This window comes from Lolium rigidum, chromosome 3 (genome assembly GCF_022539505.1).
Source record: "Lolium rigidum isolate FL_2022 chromosome 3, APGP_CSIRO_Lrig_0.1, whole genome shotgun sequence".
NCBI classification, from domain to species: Eukaryota; Viridiplantae; Streptophyta; class Magnoliopsida; order Poales; family Poaceae; genus Lolium; species Lolium rigidum.
The window spans coordinates 131,352,580-131,358,569 of NC_061510.1; the positions used below are offsets into that span (position 1 = coordinate 131,352,580).

The 5,990-nt window shown below is 43.4% G+C and overlaps 1 long non-coding RNA gene across 3 annotated transcripts; it reads left to right on the forward strand.

The window, feature by feature from the left end:
* The first annotated feature begins 842 nt into the window (after positions 1 to 842).
* Positions 843 to 5,319, forward strand: LOC124702342. 3 transcript variants are annotated; one of them, XR_007002416.1, is made up of 7 exons: positions 873 to 947; positions 1,070 to 1,315; positions 1,535 to 1,830; positions 2,156 to 2,331; positions 2,630 to 2,813; positions 2,930 to 3,019; positions 5,044 to 5,319. It is a non-coding gene; the product is annotated as an uncharacterized LOC124702342 (long non-coding RNA). The 3 variants fall into 3 exon arrangements; XR_007002415.1 differs by lacking the exon at positions 2,156 to 2,331 and having other exon boundaries at positions 843 to 947; positions 1,169 to 1,315; XR_007002414.1 differs by lacking the exon at positions 2,156 to 2,331.
* The last annotated feature ends 671 nt before the right edge of the window (positions 5,320 to 5,990 follow it).

The following is a 5,990-nucleotide window of genomic DNA, read 5'->3' on the forward strand; positions in this document are numbered from 1 at the left end:
GATGTCGTTTGTGACAAACGATTCAGTGTGGGCGTTGTCGGTGTATATGGGTTGCAGTAGTTCAGGTTCTCTGTTATATCTGCTGACATCTATGATGGGAAATTCTCTCTATTTATGCTTGCAGTGACACGGTAGCAGAACCAAGTTTCGTCGAAGCTGGGGTGAATCCACTTTGATTAAAAAATCTCTACTATCTAAAAAGGAGGAACTGGTTCTGTTTCCTCCGGTTAAAGATTTTCGTCCTACATATTTTTATCTGACCATTTTACCCTCCCACCAAATATTGGGTTAGAATATACCAATAATCACGCGGCACTAATTATAATTAAGAAAATAATGAAGCTGTTTCCGCATGTCTCGCTCCCCTTCCCCGCGCCCAGCCGCCGTCTCCCTCCACCCCCGCCGCCCCCGCACTCGGTGCGCCTCGACCACTTCATCCCTGCCGACGCCGCCGAGCTAGGCCTCGGCGCAGGCGCCGGCGAGCTCCTGGCCGCCCCCATCGAGTACCTCGAGCGCGAACCCGCCGCGGCGGCCGACGACAAGGTCCCACTCGCCAACCTCTCCCCGCGGGAGCTCCATCTCGTGCTCGTCTACTTCACGCAGGAGGGCCGCGACGCCTACTGTGCGCTCGAGGGCTTCGACGGGCTGTGCCGCGCCGACCGCGTCAACGGCGAGGAGCTCATGACCGCAATCGCTTGCGGCTGGATCGAGCGCCTCGTGGGGACCGGCAGCGACTTCTCCACGCTGCTTGGGAGATGGACTGCGTCGGCTTGCGCCCCGGGTTCAGCCTCGTCGAGAATGCCGTCGCGCTCTACTGGGACCGCGGCAAGAGGGCGCGCGCTGTCGAGTTCGTCAGGGACGTGCTCAGGAGGGGAAGCGTCGGCGCGGGAGCGGACTATGACGGCGAGACTGGAGGCCCCGTCGGTTACCTCGCATGGAAGATGATGGTAATTACCTGGATTTATCTCCCTCCCGCAAGTTTTACCGATTATGATGTGCTTGCTTATTCCTCCGTCAGTTATGCGATTGACTATCGAGGCCTGTCTTCAATCTGTGTTCATATCCTCAGGACTGTTTCTTGATTCTTAGAAGTTGGAACCGCATGCTGAAAGCAAGCTTAGATTTCTATGGTCCTGGATTTTGACACCATCTGTACTGGTGCGGCCAGGTCTGATCCATGACAATGTATCTGACAAGATCACCTCCCAACCTGCTGATGTGCATGGGCAGCGAGGTCACCTTCTTTGATTGCTGGAATGGTTCAGCTCGGCGGAGGATTCTTTGATAGAAACAGGGGACAGCAGTGGAGCGTCAGGTATAGAAACATGGGTAATTTTTCTTCGCCTATCTCATACTTACAGGGACCAAGAATTATTCAAAGGTGATATATTTATGGTGCATTTCGTTTAACATTACCTGAGTTGATTCTGAAAAGAGCAAACAAATTCCTTTTGTTGGAGCACTCTGCGTTGTGCAGTCAGTGTCGAGTCTGTGTCTTCTCTCTACGGGATATATTCTCACAAGGACGCGTCAGGTATAGAAACATGGGTAATTTTTCTTCGCCTATCTCATACTTACAGGGACCAAGAATTATTCAAAGGTGATATATTTATGGTGCATTTCGTTTAACATTACCTGAGTTGATTCTGAAAAGAGCAAACAAATTCCTTTTGTTGGAGCACTCTGCGTTGTGCAGTCAGTGTCGAGTCTGTGTCTTCTCTCTACGGGATATATTCTCACAAGGACGCGGACAACATGTAGCTGACTGGTTACTTTACAAAGTGCAAGTTTGCATGGTTTCATCCGTGGTTTGACGCTGGAAATTCAGAGGTTAGTTTGCAAAGAAATTTCTGAAATATCTGTTAAGACAAAACTTCCAATTATGCAAGACAGACGCAGATACTTAAGTTCTGATGATTAAACCATTGCAGGGATCATTTTTTATTGTCTCTGTTGATTAAACCATTGCAGAGTCAACCCAGTAGTTTGTACAACTAATTTGGTTCTATACAATATATGGAGATGCTTCGTAGTTACAACTCACTTTTGTATCAAAAAAGTAATTCTACAGGGTGTTGGGTACTTCTATTTAAAGTAAATTAGTCATATGCTACATATGCTTGAACTATGTTCTCTAACCTGAGTGATGGTCCAGGTTAAGCGACGCCTCCATACAGCTGGAGGTGTGGCTGTGTATACTGGAAAGCGAAAAGCCAATTTTATTTGAGAAACTACAGTGATACCTAAACAAACGATTAAAAGAAGCAATAGGAATGCTTGTGTCGGTTTATGCTATGAAAAGAAGCCATATGAATCTTCTCGATTGTTTGTGTAAGTTCATGCTATGAAAACAAGCCATATGAATGTTTGATGTTTAAATATTCTATTTTAGAAGAATTCTAAAATCTGTACTTAATTGTGGTACATTACGTTTTCTGTTATACATGTGCATTTCTATTACAGATTATATAATTGATGGAACACTTTAGCAAGACTGCTAAAGTAAGGGGAATGAATATTTCTATGAATGAATATTTGAGCCTGCAGCCTACACTCCATTTCAGGACATGACAATCATGTAAAACCAAGGTGATTAGAAACTGATGTGTTCAACAACTGTCGTATGCAGATCCTAGAGAGCTGAAGAGGCTGCCGAGTATTATGCAAAAAATAAAGATGAAATTGTACAGCCGATACGACCAGCACGAAAACTTAAAAATCAGTCAGCGATGCTAGATATAGATAAGAACATGGTTTGTGGTACACCAACTAATTGGGAGTCACCCAACCGTGCATACCACCTGCAGCAACAGGTACTATGCGTCCTGGATGTAATGTTTAGAGAAATGAAAATACACCTGCAATTATTATGTATATGTGGCTTCAGTTGGTGTAATATATTTAACACAATCACACATAAATGATGCAGGTCAGACGCAGGAAAATCCAGGAGGAATGAGACATGATCTGATAGCACAAACAAATTTTAGGAAAGCAGGTTCACTAAACCAAATAACTGGTAAGAAAATATTGGCATGTCATGATTATGCACTAGAATATCTACCATGTGAGGTGTTATTTTCAACGTACATGTCATCCTCAGTGGTTGAATGTCCTAGAACTTTATATTTGTTGTCTTCTCAGTCAGTCATCCACCTTACTATAATTTTGGGTAATCTGAATAATTCATATATCTATTATTTATGCACATTAAGGTCTGTAGATTTACATATGTTGTATAGCAAGGACTGGTATATGCGATAAAATGGTGTTTAGCTGGGCACTTCTCTGTTAAGCGATATTTGACAGATTTGGGTCAGGTTTATAGTTGAACATTGGCTTATGCTTTATTTGCATTTTAGATGGTGAGAAGTTCTTGGTGTTCCATCTCTTGTGCTTTCTTTCAAGATTCGGTGCAAATTCTAAATTAGGATAAAGGATATTGAATATGATACAGTCAGGAAGTCAAGATAGGATGCTGAAGTAAATCTGTCCATTTGTTTGTATCTGATTTTTCTCCATATGGGGATTTTGAGATAGCTTATTCTCATTTTTGGATTTGGTTTCAACCTTCATGAAGCAAAGAAGGTGTTCCCATATTAAATCTTTTTTTTTTTGAACGGGGATCGGGGTCTGGAAGGACCCCAAGAAGCTGCATTAACTTTCATCGGCGGCAGTACAAAATACACGGAGGATTCTAAAGGAAAAGGAAATTACACTGCAGTCCTCACATGTTACACCAGGGACCCTAAATAGAAATACGGAAAAACAATCAGGTCCCTTTTCCCTACCACCACATCCATGAGTCCACCGTCGGCCGTCTCCGCCATCACCGGGGACATAGCCACTTGGGAGAGCAGATCCGTTGAGCGCCGACGAGAATCCCACATCACACGGCCTCCATCTTGGAGGTTGATCAGTTGCCTTAGACAGCAACTGGAGGGGCCACTTCAACAACCAAAAATCATGGCGGCCTGCCATGGCTACCATGTAGAAGCTCCAACAAATTGCAGCACGAACTTCCCCTAGAGCCCTCGACCTCGTCACCTCGTTCCTCCTTCCGCCACTATGGCGGCTAGGACTAGAAGAGGCAGCACAGGGTTGAGCTCCGCCAGGACCACCAGCCGATTTATTTAGCCGGTTTCGGTCAGAACCACCACCGAGCAGTGTCCACCATGAACAGCTGCCGGAGTAGAGCCACCGCACTCCGACGTCGCTGGAAACCGCCGGAGCTGAACCGGTAAACGGCATCGCACCGAACTCCATGGAGGGTAAACAGGCATAAAGCCAAAACCAAATCCTACAGCTAATCCTACCACTACTTTGTACAGAGACCCGCGCCGCACTCCTTTCACTTCGCCGGCCGGCAGCACCGCCGGGAAGGGAAGAGGAGCGAGCCGGGCTTGCTGAATCGACTCTCAACGGGGCAGTGGGAGAAGGAGAGAGAGACTTCCAGAGAACTCTTTTTGGATTTGTTTACTTTTCATTTCCATATTAAATCAATTGGTACTTATCTTACTCCATTCAGACCCACTTTATGAGCTTCTATTGTGACTTATCAGAGATCCATTGACAAGTTTTAGTTGTCAAAGGCAATTGTATTTTTAGTTATCTTTCTTGTATCTTGTTTGCTTTCATAATTCTGGCCTGGTTATCATTTCAAAGGCAGTTGTATTTTTAGTACATGATCCTCATTTTATGAATTACTGCACATCTCTGTTTAGCCTGATAAATTATGCATACATCTGCTGAGGTTTACTTCACAACTTATAGATTTGTGTTATTGCATACAGCTATGGGAGGTCTATCTGGTGGGGTTGCATTTACAACTTACAGCGTTTCAAAATTATTTAACAAAAACATTTGTGCCCCATCAGACTCAGATGAGCGTTCAGTAAAGCTTGACAACAAATGAGAATTGTGGAATGCAATTAAATATTCTGATGAAGCCGTAAAAAGGAGAAAAAATTATGAATGTCCATTCATTATTTTGTTGATATGTTTATCACTTTACCTTCATGTTTTAACCATTTTGTTTTGCAGGACAACAAGAAATCCACATTCAGTTGACAGATATACTTGCGGTTCTTCATCTGGTCCAGCTGCACTTGTGTGGCTATGCTCAGTAACAATTGGGGCAGATGGAGTAGGTTTGTATTCATAAATCTGTCAGCTATCTCTAGATATTACTTTTGTGTGGCACAGGTTTTGTTAGGATTCAATCTTCCGTCTGTGGCATTGTTGGTTTCAAGGCAACATTCGGATGGACATATATGAATGGGTAACTAAGAAATGTTCCGTCTCACAGGATATTTACCAGTGTTCGGGTCATAATTTGTACGGATTAGGAACATAAAATACTTTTAAACATCACTTCAATAAACTTTACTAACTTATGTAGTTATGTTATCACTCCAAGCGAATCCTAATTCAGTTAAAATGATGGCAATTGGGTCTGCTGGTTCTATGCAGAATTTTAGCACACCCATTTTATCACGGTATTCAATTTAATGTTCAGAAAAATCTAATCACTCATCTAACACACAAGTTACTAGATACCCCAGTGTCCAGGCACGTGTTCTGTAGACTAGCTCAAGCTATTGTGCCCTAATTCTTTTTTGTGCTTTGTTCTACTCTCATAAATTTCAAGTTTTGGAAAGTTATTCAAATGTTTATTTTCCTGAAATTTCGTCAGATGCTTTCTTCACCTCTTGCAGCCTCAGTGCAGGATAACACACTCAGTACTGAAGATTGATTTGGTGCTTTGCCCAAGTACCATTCCAGGTTTCAGACCGAGCAATGTGAACCGTCAAGAATGATCTTGCTAACCTAGGCCGTAGTGTGAGTAAACCTAAGTGATCAATAGTTGTGGTTCCAGGTTGAAAATTTCTAAAAGAAAATAATGATGCTCCTCACTGTGATTGATGCCGAGTCTTTTGTCCCCAGGATCTGAGCCCACCTTGATGCTCCTCATTGTGTTTTTGCATTAG